This window comes from Myotis daubentonii, chromosome 3 (assembly GCF_963259705.1).
Source record: "Myotis daubentonii chromosome 3, mMyoDau2.1, whole genome shotgun sequence".
Classification (NCBI taxonomy): domain Eukaryota; kingdom Metazoa; phylum Chordata; class Mammalia; order Chiroptera; family Vespertilionidae; genus Myotis; species Myotis daubentonii.
Genome location: NC_081842.1, coordinates 41,562,124 through 41,575,163, shown reverse-complemented (window position 1 = coordinate 41,575,163; position 13,040 = coordinate 41,562,124). Strand labels below are relative to the sequence as shown.

At 36.9% G+C, this 13,040-nt stretch overlaps 1 pseudogene; it reads right to left on the bottom strand.

Annotated features, from left to right (window-relative positions):
- Window positions 1-2,185: 2,185 nt before the first annotated feature.
- Window positions 2,186-2,735, bottom strand: LOC132229588 (large ribosomal subunit protein eL18-like; annotated as a pseudogene).
- Window positions 2,736-13,040: the final 10,305 nt, after the last annotated feature.

The following is a 13,040-nucleotide window of genomic DNA, read 5'->3' as shown; positions in this document are numbered from 1 at the left end:
ATTTTAAAAAAGAGAAAGTTGATAGCCCTATGCCAACACCATTGTTTAAAACATTTTCTTTTAAAATATATTTTTACTTATTTCAGCGGAAAAGGGAGAGAGAGATAGAAACATCAATGATGAGAGAGAATCATTGATTGGCTACCTCCTACACACCTACTACTGGGAATTGAACCCACAACCCTGGCATGTGGTCTGACAAAAAAATCAAACCATGATCTCCTGGTTCGTAAGTCGACGTTAAACCACTGAGCCATGCCAGCCAGGCTAAAAGATTCTCTTAAGTGTGTCTGAGACCCAAAAGTCTGAGAAAAAGCATAATAAATATTTCATTATTTATCATCAAATCCTCACTCATACATATGCTGAGACTTTATCACTACTTTTCACATACAGGCTTCTTATTTGTGTCTCAACTGGATTGCCTTGTCACTCCTGCTCCACGCTGGCTCAAGGACCACCCAATGGATTTGGGTCATGTGCTTACTTACCTACCTCTCCAGCCCCCAGTACTAAATAATCAAAGAAATTCCTTTAAAACATTCTCCGTGTTCTATTTATACAATCTATATGTAGATCTATTAATCTGTATATCTATATATACATTTATATATCAATGTATATATATATATACAATATGCATAATTGCTTTCTTGCTAACTTAATTAGTTCTGCATGTGACACATTTCACATATGGTGCCCAATGTTCTGCAGACTGTTTGTACCATGCAAAGCAGACCAGAGCCACCTTACCTGGCTGTATATTTTGATTTTTTTTTTATTCTGAAAATATTATCCAGTCCCTTTCATTATGAAATTTGACTTAAGTTTCATCATGTTCTCATCTTCATCTAAGATATGCCTAAAAAGTCCATTTTAGATTGAAGTCTTCTTTATTATGTATCTTGCTTTCCTGAATGGGTGTTTAGTTTTTTTAAAAAAGCATAATAATAACAAAAAAGTGAGATGATTTATAAGTGACCAAATCAAGCTGGGTTCTTTGGAGAGAAGTAATATTCTTTTAGAATATATTATGAAAGATAAATCATAAGTAGGATTAATTAAAATGTTGGTCAGAATGTCTATAATTATATCAGATACTCCAGAAAGCATTTTAATTTAAAAACTATAATAACTGAGATTTTGCATAGAAATCACATAGCTATTAGAGCAACATTCACTAATCTAATATTAACTTTCTTCTGTAAATATTTTAATATGTATCTCAGTTAAATATTTCCTGACTGTTTTGGACATATATTGTTTGTTTAAATTAGGATCCAAATAAGGTACATAAATTGCAATTGATTAATATATCTCTTAAGCCTCATTTAATCTATATGTTCTCTTTCATCTTTTTTCTTTTTAAAGTTTGTCTAGTTTTTTGTTTGTACATTTTGCTATTCATAGTCTTTTAGTATTGCTGAGAATGTTTTCTTGCAATAGAGGCTTGATCAGATTGAGGTCTGACTTTTTTTAAGCAAGAATATTTTATTTTGTGTACATCCATCAGGAGGCATAAAATGTCTGGTTGTCTCTCTTTTTGACATGTTAACAGCCATTAATGATCATTGCCTAGATCCTTTAATTCATTAAGAGCTGCAAAATGCACTCTTATTATCCCTTTTGCATTTACTAGCTGGAACACTTCTCCAAAGAAGTATTTTTTTTTTAACAACTATTTGTTTACCTTGAGGCAGAATAAATATTTCTTTCCCTGTGTTAACCAGTTTTTAAATAATGAATTAAATCTCTAAAATTTTCCCAATGTAATCAAAACATTTTTAAAGTGTCACAAACTCACAAATTAAAACATACTTGTTATGTTTCAATCCATTTTTAGATATTATTGTTATTGCTGCTCCAATTATTCTATCGTTAACCAGTGGAGACCTTTACAAGTTGGCGAGTGAGTTTATTGGGCAAAATTCTAATAGTCCTAATTTTTCTTGCGTTCTGGTATGACAAGCTGTAGATTGCCTGCCCCACACCCAGAGTCAGCCATTTTCCCAAGGATCCTTGGTTCCTTTTAATGGGAAGTTGTATCTAAAGATCACCATTTGCATGATAAGGGTGTCTATTGCTTCTGGATTGGGCATTGCTTCTAGGTCCTTTCAGCGGACAAAGCTAAGAAACAAGTAATTCTCTTCATGCAAATGTTTTAATAACAAGTTAGGATCTGGCGTTAATTTTTGCAGCGGTGGCTGGCCCACGGCCCTCTTGCGTGCTTGAGCTTCCAGCCCTTGGACCACAGGTCGGATTTGGTGTGGCTGGGAGGGGTTCCTGGAGCCTTGCCACAATGCCTGTCCACTTCTTGGCCCTTGTGAGGACCAGAAAGCAGGAGGGTGGCACAGCCTCCGGGGGAGTCCAAGGCCAGCTGGCCAAAGGTGAGCATCTTGCTCCTGGACTTGAGGAGCTGGCTCTGGTGGCTGCCCACATGAAGTGCACACACTGTCAGGTTGGACACCTCCTGCATGCACACATCTCTGGTCATAGTTTCTACAACCACTGTGGGTTTGGCTTCCTGCCAGAAAGCTTCACTTTCTCAATATCCTGGAAGGGGACAGAGGTGGCAGGTTGGTATGACTCATGAGCAACCTCTTCAGCGCCATGTGATTGAAGGTGGCGTTGGCTCTTCTGGCCAGAAACCTGTACAGCTTGGCCAACAGCCTGAGGTAGATGTCCTGGCTCTTGGGTGCCTTTCAGTCTTTGTTGTGGTGAATGTCCACTCTCATGATGGTGCCTCCTGTCCCACCAGGTCAGGAAGGGGCAGAAAAAATTATTATTTTTTAAAATATATTTTATTGATTTTTTACAGAGAGGAAGGGAGAGAGATAGAGAGTTAGAAACATCGATGAGAGAGAGAAACATCGATCAGCTGCCTCCTGCACATCTCCTACTGGGGATGTGCCCGCAACCAAGGTACATGCCCTTGACTGGAATCGAACCTGGGACCTTTCAGTCTGCAGGCTGACGCTCTATCCACTGAGCCAAACCGGTTTCGGCAGAAAAAATCATTTTTAAGACAAAATACATCATAATTTCACACCGATGCTTCCAATTCAAATTCAGGACTATAGGACTTTTACTTAAACTCTTCTTATAGCTGCATTTTTGTTCCATACCAACATTCCTGATTCTGGAAGTAAAATAATTACTTATTTGCTTTATCTTACAATGGCATATAACAATCAGAATTATATTCAGACTACCACCAACAAGATGATTACTGAAAACAGTGTAAGTTGTGTTTGCATTTCTTTGATCCTTAGAATATTCATTCCACTAGGGATGAATATTCAAAATACTGCATTTTAAAGTTACCTGGGATATTTCCCTTTTGTGTGGTTATGCTGCCAAACTAGTACAGAGGTAGTATAATACAGACATAAACATTTATATTGCCACCCACCCTCTTTTCCACTTTCCCGTTTTCTCCTAACACAGAACAGTAGTGAATAGAGATATTCCACATTCTTTTTTACAGTGGCATAGTACTCCATTGGATGTGCCAAAATTGGTTTAGCTCTTTGGAGAGAAGTAACATGCCTGTTCAAGTCCTTGGCTATGTTTCTATTAGATTGTCTCACTTTTTATTTAAAGAGGTTCTTTAAATATTCTGGATATATCTGAGAATTGCTCTGCATCTTAACATTTTAAACCTCAAAATGAGTTTTGCAATAAGCAGAAGTTCTTAATTTTTATGCACTCAACCATCATTTTTTTCTTTTATCGTTAGTACTTTTTAAATTCCTATTTGAGAGGTTCTTGCTTATGACAAGATCATAAGGGTATTTTCCTATACCATGTTCTAAAAACTTACTTGCTTCTACCTTACCTATTTACATCTACAGTCCATCTAGAATTGAATTTTTATATGATATAATGTGAGATCAAGATTAAGTTTTCTCTTTGGATATCCAGTTGACTTGCCACGGTTTGCTACAGTTCTGCTCTGTTCATGATTCTGTAATGCGGCCTCACCATGAATCACATGTGTATGTCAGGGTCTGTTTCTGGCTTCGCTCTTGCATTTCATTGGTCCATTTGCCTAAGCTTGAATTGGTGTCATACTGTCTTAATGTAGCTTGATATCCAATGACATAAGTTCTCCAAATATATTCTTCAAATCTACCTTGTATGTTCCTGGATCTTTGCATTTTAAAAAATAAATTTTAGAAACTTATCATTTTCTCCATCCGAAAATCCTTGCTGGAATTTTGACTGTTATTTTGAGTCTATCAATTGATTTTGGAAGAATTGACATGCCTACAACATGGACTCTTCTAATTTATGAACAAGGTGTATCTCTTTATTTAGGGATTTTACAATTTTTTTCAATACTATTTTAAAGTTATCTATGTTGAAGTTTTGTGCATCTTTTATTATATTTATGGCAAGGTATTTAAACTCAATGTTATTGTTAATGTTAGGTTTCTAATAGTATTGTTTATAAAAATACAATTGAATTTTATAAATTGATCAGGTATTGAGACCTTGCTAAATTCACTTATTAAATATAATAACTTATCTTTAAGTTATTTTGGATTTTCCACATTCAATTATGCCATTTATAAATGATGACAGTGCTTCATTGCCCTGCCTAGGACCTCCAGTACCTTATTGAATAAGGGTGGTAATAACGTGTATCTTTGCTTCATTTCTGATCTCAGAGAAAATTTCAGCACTTTAATATTAAGTTTTCTATTTCAGTAGGATTTTTTTACACTTTTTATCAGATTAAGGAAATTTCCTACTATTCCTAGTTTTCTATTTTTAGTTTCTTATTTTCTTTTTAAAAACAGGTGATGAATTTTATCAAATTCTTTTTCTCTAACTATGGAGTGATAATAAACTTTATTCTAATTTTTAATGTGATGAATTGCATTAATTGATTTTTGAATGGAAGAATAATTTACATACATTAAAACACACAAATTTTAAGTGCACAGTTTGACAAATTTTCATACATGTATATACCCAAGGAACTACCATTTAGATCGAGACTTAGACTATCTTCATCCACCAGAAAGTTCCTTGTGCCCATGCTCAGGCAAAACTCAGAGGTAATCATTATTCTAATCTTTATCATCATGGATAAGTTTTTCTTGTTGGTTTCATATACATAAGTCACACAGTATGTACTTTTAGTGTCTGGCTTCTTCCGCTTACAATTTTTTATGTTATTTAACAACATGTTTTTAATTTCTGGTTGGAAGTTCCTTTTTAGTTTTTATTTTGTTGTTAATTTTATTGCATTTAGTCAGAGAATGTTGTTTCTATTATTTCTTCTTAGAAGGCATTGAGAGTTTCCTTGTGGTCCAGGTATAGGAATATATATATATATATATGACTGAAATAGAGATTTATTCTAATAGTTGCATCTTAAGAAAAAGCCAAGGTTTTTGGAGAAGCTCTTTAATCATCACACTATCCCTTTGAGGTTGGTGGGTAGAGCAGGTAAATATATTCTAATCACCTCTTTCAATGTCATAATTATATTCTATTGCTACTTTGAAAACCTGATTTAAATGTTTTCATTTTAAAACTATATTGTATAGTGGAGAGGTCAAGGGTTTTCAAAGCCCAGCTCTGCCTTTCACTAGCTCTAACATTTAGAATTTCTTCAGTTTGTTTCGTTCTCTGTAAAATAGAAACAACAGTATGCATTTAATATTGTTTTTTCTGATGACTGAATGTGATAACCTATGTAAAGCATCTGGTAAGTGGAATAGGTAGGTACTTAACAGCAGCTGTAGCTCTGAGTTACTAGCTTTAAATAAGCTTAGTCCGCATGCTGTTCTCACCAACCCATGAAAAATGACATCTAGTTCTAGACTGACTAAGCAGCAAAGGAGCCTGGATTGAGAGGAGCAAACATTCACTAATCAAGCTGTATTTCTCTGAATTGACTTACTATCCCCCATTCATATTCAAATGTTCTAGAACAGCGGTTCTCAACCTGTGGGTCGTGACCCCTTTGGGGGTGGAATGACCCTTTCACAGGGTTCACCTAAGACCATCGGAAAACACATATATAATTACATATTGCTTTTGTGATTAATCACTATGCTTTAATTATGTTCAATTTGTAACAATGAAATTGGGGGGTCACCACAACATGAGGAACTGTATTAAAGGGTCGCAGCATTAGGAAGGTTGAGAACCACTGCTCTAGAAGAAGCATCAGCAAGGTATAGCAGTCCTTAATCATTTGCATGAATTAAAACATGGGCGATTCCAACATCAACCAGAATCAAGGGCCAGTTTGACCACCGGGAGAGAACAGGTCCTTATTAGTAGATAGGGAAGAAGGACAGGAAATGGAAATGGTAAACAAAGATGATAAACTTTACTGTCTTTATTGTTTTCTCAGAAACAGGTCCTGCTAAGGATCCCCGGTTGAAGCTAGTGATCAGTTTTCATTCACAAAGAACTGTCAAGTGCTCCCAGAGACTCTGCCTCTGGATTTGGCATTCTCTTCCGCAGCAGCCCAAAATTATACCTTTGCTTCACCTCTGTGGTACTTTTAGTTTGTCCTTTTGGCTTATAGCCAAATCCTTGTGCTCAGACAGTCTCATTCATAACTATCTTCCAGTTTGAGAAGAATGAAGACTTGGGAGAGAGAGGGGGCAGGGCCGGGAGGAAAGAATCTATAGATGAGCCACAAGGCAACTCCTACCTTTGACATTCCGTACTTCTCAAGGTTACAGGGATCAAGCTGCCTGCAGTCAGATGTGAAGAGAAGGCTTTCCTCTCTCCTGCTGTGATGGAGTGGGAATGACTGGTTCTGATAATAACAGTGTGCTCCAGGCCTGATGGATGTGGTGACAGCACCAGGCTTGCATGACACCCAGTGCCAAGGCTTAGGACCTCACTGGGACTGTTGACAACCTCTTTTTCTACTTGACTCAGATTGCAATCACCTGAGAAGCATGTTGTCCAAAATTTCAAAGAGAGCCAAGCAGAATTAATGGACCAGAAGCAGCCCTAAGTTGGTATTATTTGTTGACAGTTAAAAAAAAAAAAAAGATTAAAAAAAAAGGTCAACTAAAGGGGGTGTGAGGTGTGGTTGTTGAGAAACAAGCTTATCATATGCAAGTCCTAACAGGTTCAGCTGGTTTTGTATGGCTATTTATGTTGCCGCTTATTGTCTCGAACAAAATCATCACTAGGTAAATCTACATGTAGTCAGCTTACTCACTGGTCATTGCTCAGTTGTCATATGCTTATCTTCATTAGATTTTAAACTTTCCCCTCCCCCGCCCCCAAACCATAACTTTCTCATAAAACTGACTTCAAAACACAATTTTATATGTACACATACTTTTGTTTGGGTTCCGCAATTTTTCATATCAAAATTTGAATATGCTTATAAAATAGAATGAGTTAGTTGTCTTTCCAAGAATTTGTGGAGTTTCAGGAATGACTTTATATATTATAGTTTTGTAACTTTAGTTTTCATTGCTGGTTGAACACCGATGTAATTTGAGCAGGAATCGACCAAAAGGGTTGGAATAGGGAGGTGAGACAGCAATGTCACCTCATGTGAGAATAGCTAGATGTGGACTCTGTTCATGACCTGGATATCATGCTTCAGGATGATCAGCCCCCGAGGGAGGAACGCACACTAACTCAAGGGCACACAGAGTCGTGCCTACTTTATAAATTCAATAAGAAATATAACCTGACCATTCAGGTTGGCATAAAGTTCTTTTTCCATAATCAAAGTGTATGAGAAGCCAAATCATAATCAGAGGTCAGGTTTTTGTTTGTTTGTTTTGTTTTTTAATTTACCCACAAATTATCCTCAGGCATCAGAAATAGTTTAAACCTAGGTAGATGGTGCAAGTCCTTCCTTGAGGAACAGGAGATTGCTTGATGAACATAGAATCAGAACAAGGAGTTTTATATTAAGGAAATGTTTAAAAGAACCAGGCAAAACCAACTTGAGGAATCTATCCAATACAAGCAATAATCTTGCTAATTGCTTTGACCTTTGACTTATCTCTAAACCAGGCACTAGATATATTCCCCAACACTAGTTAAGACTTCCTCTTTCAGTGGTCCGAGGACAGCACATGGGTAGACATTACCAATGTCTGTCTCTAGAGGTCTCTCTTTTCCCCATGGCTGAAACACACCCACTTCTAATGGTCACATGTGTTCTTTCATTTCTTGGTATATACTTAGGAATGGAATTCCTGGATCAGAGGATTAGCCCATTTCTATAGGTAAGGTCAAATTGTTTTCCAAAATGAATGCATCAATTTAGACTCTGTCATCAGTATAAACCTTCCCTTTGCTCCATATTCTAATGAACCCTTGGCATTTTTTAAGTTTTGGTAAATCAAGTCTTGTAAGTGGTATCCTATTATGGTTTTAACTTATATTTACCTGTTTTTAGTAAAATTGAACATCTTTCAGTCATTCCTTGGTCATGCTTCTTATTTGTATTTATGGAAATTATTTGATGATTTTTCTTTAACCAGTTAATACAGAGTATTATAATAAGAGATTTTTTTTCCTTTGAACTTACATTGCATTCCACATGTTATGAGATAGTATCTTTTAAAAATTTTTTTAGACACGGCTTAATAATATTTTATTTAAGGTTTTTACATTTAAGTTCACTGGTAAACTTGTCCTATACTTTAACTTTTTCTTATTGTTCTATCTGATCTGTCCTTGTCCCACTGTCACTAATCTCACTAAATTGTTTTTGAGAAGATTTTGGACTGCTAATTTATTTTTCCCAATATTTTAGAACAATTCAAGTTTTAGTAACTATTGGGTCAGTTTTGATCATTTACTTTTTCCTAGGAATTTTTCACACCTGATTTTTAAGTTTTTAATTTTCTTAGAACTTATATGTGGTAAATGCACAGACAGTTGGAAGAACATCCATAAATATATAGAATATTTTCATGACTCAGAAAGTTCTTTCATGCCACATTCAGGAATCCTGCCCTTTACCTCTAAGAAACATTTTTGGTTCTGATTTCTGTTATAAATTCAACTTGTTTGTTCTTGAATTTTTATAGAAATGAAAGTATATAGTTGCACTATTTTGAGTATTGCTTTATGGGCTAGATTAGAACATAACATATCTACAAAAGAAAATACATATTCCCTAGTTTGAGGTGTATTACTCTATAGCAGTGGTTCCCAACCTTTTTTATGGTCATGCCCCACCTAAACATCTCTAAAATCCTGATCCCCCTCCCCCGACATATAATTCTTATTATTCAAAAAGTGAACTCCTCTTCATGTGGAGGAAGCCCAAAAGGCCATTAACTTGGTCTAAACAAGCTTCCAAACAACATGGCATCCATGAAAAAAGAAAAAGAAAAAGCACAAAAGGACAGTGGAAGCATTGAGGAAGAAATCACTAAAAAAATTGTTTAAAAAATAGTAATATAGCCGAAACCGGTTTGGCTCAGTGGATGGAGTATTGGCCTGAGGACTGAAGGGTCCCGGGTTCGATTCTGGTCAGGGGCATGTACCTGGGTTGCGGGCATATCCCCAGTAGGAGATGTGCAGGAGGCAGCTGATCGATGTTTCTCTCTCATCGATGTTTCTAACTCTCTATCTCTCTTCCTTCCTCTCTGTAAAAAATCAATAAAATATATTTAAAAAAGTAATATAAAGTGATATGAAAAAATAGCAAATAAAATTTCAAAACATAATAGAGAATTGAAATGCATAAATATGTCACAATATATATTTATATACTGTATATGAGGCCCCTAGAACCATAAAAAATGCAAAAAAATAATCACTGTTAATAACTCATTCTCGAATTGCCCCCCCTAAAAATCAAATTGCCCCCCATGTGGGGCATGTGCCCCATGTTGGGAAGCACTGCTCTATAGTCTCATCTTGATAATTCAAGTATCTGATGACTCTCACTCATGCAAGCTTATTTCTTCATGCATTTGTGCTTTTCACTTTACCTGATAGAATTCTTTAAGACTTGGTTTTATACTTGACCCCTTCAGAAAGGATTTCCTTTTGTTTCTGTCAGGTGTTTGAGGTAACTACCAACTCAAGAATCCTTTAACTGAATTTTCAGACCAGAAGTTTTATGTGGCTGCACAGGTTCCAGCCCCAACCTTACAGGAGAGCAGTCAGATGTGGATGGGACTCCTCAGAGTGCCCTATTTTCTCTTTGTTTTCTACTCCTTCCAGGGCCAAGGCCATGACCAATATGTATTCTCAACATCTTTTCCTCTGGGGCACATGTGCTTCAGTTCACTGGCTGAAGGTGTCACTTTCATGCAGTGCCATCTTTGTGTAGAGGCCATTCGTTTGTATTCTTACCTTGCAGCGGTCCTAGGCCTCTATTTGTCCAAGTTTTTAGACCTTGTCCCCTTTCTATCTTAATAGAGTTAGGTTACAAAATCTCATTTGTGGTGGATACTTTCAGTCAGATTAGGTGAAATTATATGATAATAATAAATTAATTCTGAATGCTTTACATGCTATTTTTGCCCGTGTTACCTGTCTTGATGAGGTTGGTGGAGAGTTTTGTTCTGCGGAATCACCTAGAGACCCAGGCTGATGTAGGCTTCACCATCTCAGCTCATGACTTGGCCATTTGCTAAAGCAAAGGGACAGAAGAAAGACCACATGGGGCATTTACTGCTGCATCTCTGAAGTGACTCACATCACATCTGCATGCATTTCATAGGCCATCGGGAGGCACACTCACCTCCTTATTTTCAAGTGGACTGAGAGGTATAGTTTTCTGGGCACCAAGAAAAAAGGAAGGTAAAATAAGATTTGGTGATCATATCCCATTTCCCTGTGATAGCCACTACATGTTACCTAATGTTCTGAGCAGTCCTAAGTCCTTGAGTTACTGGCTTCACTTCATGAACAATAATTAACTTCCTCTTCATAAGTCCTTCAAGGTGTTATACATGATTTAACATTTACATAATGATAAATCAGGATTTTAAAAATAATTTGAAACCTTCAAATTCATAATGTGTACTGCAAAGCTGACTGGACCCAATTTGATTTTAAGACCAACCAACAACAAAACCATGTATATTGTGGTAGTCTGAGGAAGGCTGACATCGAAAGTATATCTCCAGGCAACTCATTTATCAGGAGTCTGGTGCTTCTGTATAAGATTTGGCAGTCTGGCTCCAGAGCCCAGATGCTTCAGTATACCACTGTATCATCTAAGAAAGTTTTTAAGCATGCAAATCTTATGCAAATTTGGGTTATCACCATTTCTTATCATAAATAGACCTTTCTTACAAGTGGAAACATCCATTTCTCCTTTAAAAGTCATTTAAGGATGAACGCAAGGTACTGGTCTACACAGGGAAATGCCTGATAAAGCTTTGCACACAACTATGTGACAGTCAACATTCACCCACGTCTATTCTGTGGGTTCACTCCTGCCTGCTGCCTGTTTCAGACAGTTATCTGACTTCTTTAACAATGCAGTTGTGTTCTTTTGTTTTCCTAGCAGAGTTGTGGGGAAGCCCATTGTCTCTTTTCTTCAGCTGCAGGTGAGTGCAGGAGGGACTAAAATGGAACAGCCAATCCCTCTTTAACACTCTGATTTTAATAAGCACCTTCTGAAATCAGGCTCCAGCTGTCAGGTAGAAACAATAACAGCAGGCAAGAGAATAATACTAAAGGCAGATCCTTCCCTGGAGAGATCCTCCTAATCAATGCTTACTCCTCTTTCCTTCCAGGGGTAACTGGTGTCTTTCTTCCTTCTCAGGTTGGAGAGCCATACTTTTGCTGACTCAGTGGCTGTGGTGAGTCAGAGGGGACCGTTATCCAGGGGGAAGCCCTTGCAGGTAGAGACGTGGTTAAGGATGTTTTGTCTGAACTTCTTCCCAGACTTAAATTCATGATACAAACATTTTATCATACTTTGAAAATGGGGTGAGATGACTCTTCCCCTTCTCATTTTGGCACTTAGGTTTACAAAATGGCGGGGGTTGGGGGCTGAGCTTTAGAGGCAGATGGAACCTGATTTTACTTACAGGCTGTGTGACTCTCGGCACATTACTTATTTCTTTACTTTGTAAAATGGGCTTCACGATACATCCTGGATTGTTGGGAAGAGTGATACATGACATATAAAAGACACTCAGTAAACGGTAGCTATTATTATTAACTGTCATGCTTAATAGGTATTAGGAGCCCTACATTATATTCACTTTATGTAGAAATGCCTTAATTTATCCTTGTGCTTGGGCCCATATTTCCAAAATGCTTACAGACTTCCTGGGAAATAGCTTTCCCTTAGATAGACGAGACTATCTTCATGGTTGTAGAGCATGTAGGAATTATCACAGCAGTACCAAACCTTCAAATATAGGGTAATGCAAACTTCTTATCCCCAATCGACTGTGTTTCTATCCCATGAGCATCCTGTGTGCCAATGTGTCTTTGAAATCACTTTACTTTTCTATCTGTCCTTTTCTTAATCTGTAAAATAAGGATGTTACCTAATCTCTCCAAATTCTCTTCTAACTCACACCTCCTATTAGTTTACTGAGGAGGTGAAAGATGGCATGATTCAGGGATTCTAGGTTTAGAAACTATGGGTTTCAGTTATGAAATTGTTCTCTGAGAACTTACTTTTGAGTACGTGTTCTAGGAAGTAGAAGGCTGTAGAAATCTCAAGAACAAAGTATTACTATCTTAACCACATAGCTTTGTTGTACAGCAAACGTACATATTACCTGCAAATTAGAGGAATTAATTGGACTGCAAGATACCGCTGGATTAAAAACATCTGAAGTTAGGAAAACAGGCTGGCTTCTGAAATGCAGGATATGACCATTTGCTATGGCTCCTCTATTTCTGTAATAAGACACAACCACTGAACACACACATTTATTCCTTGAAAAATGTTTTTCAGACTGCTTGGGCATAACCCGGATACCAAGTGCCAATATGCATTCTCCACCCACACAAGTTGGACAGTGTGACATCATTCATGCTATGACAAGTCTTGCATTCATAAAGCCAAAGAAATATGAGTAATCTACCCTAAAACATTT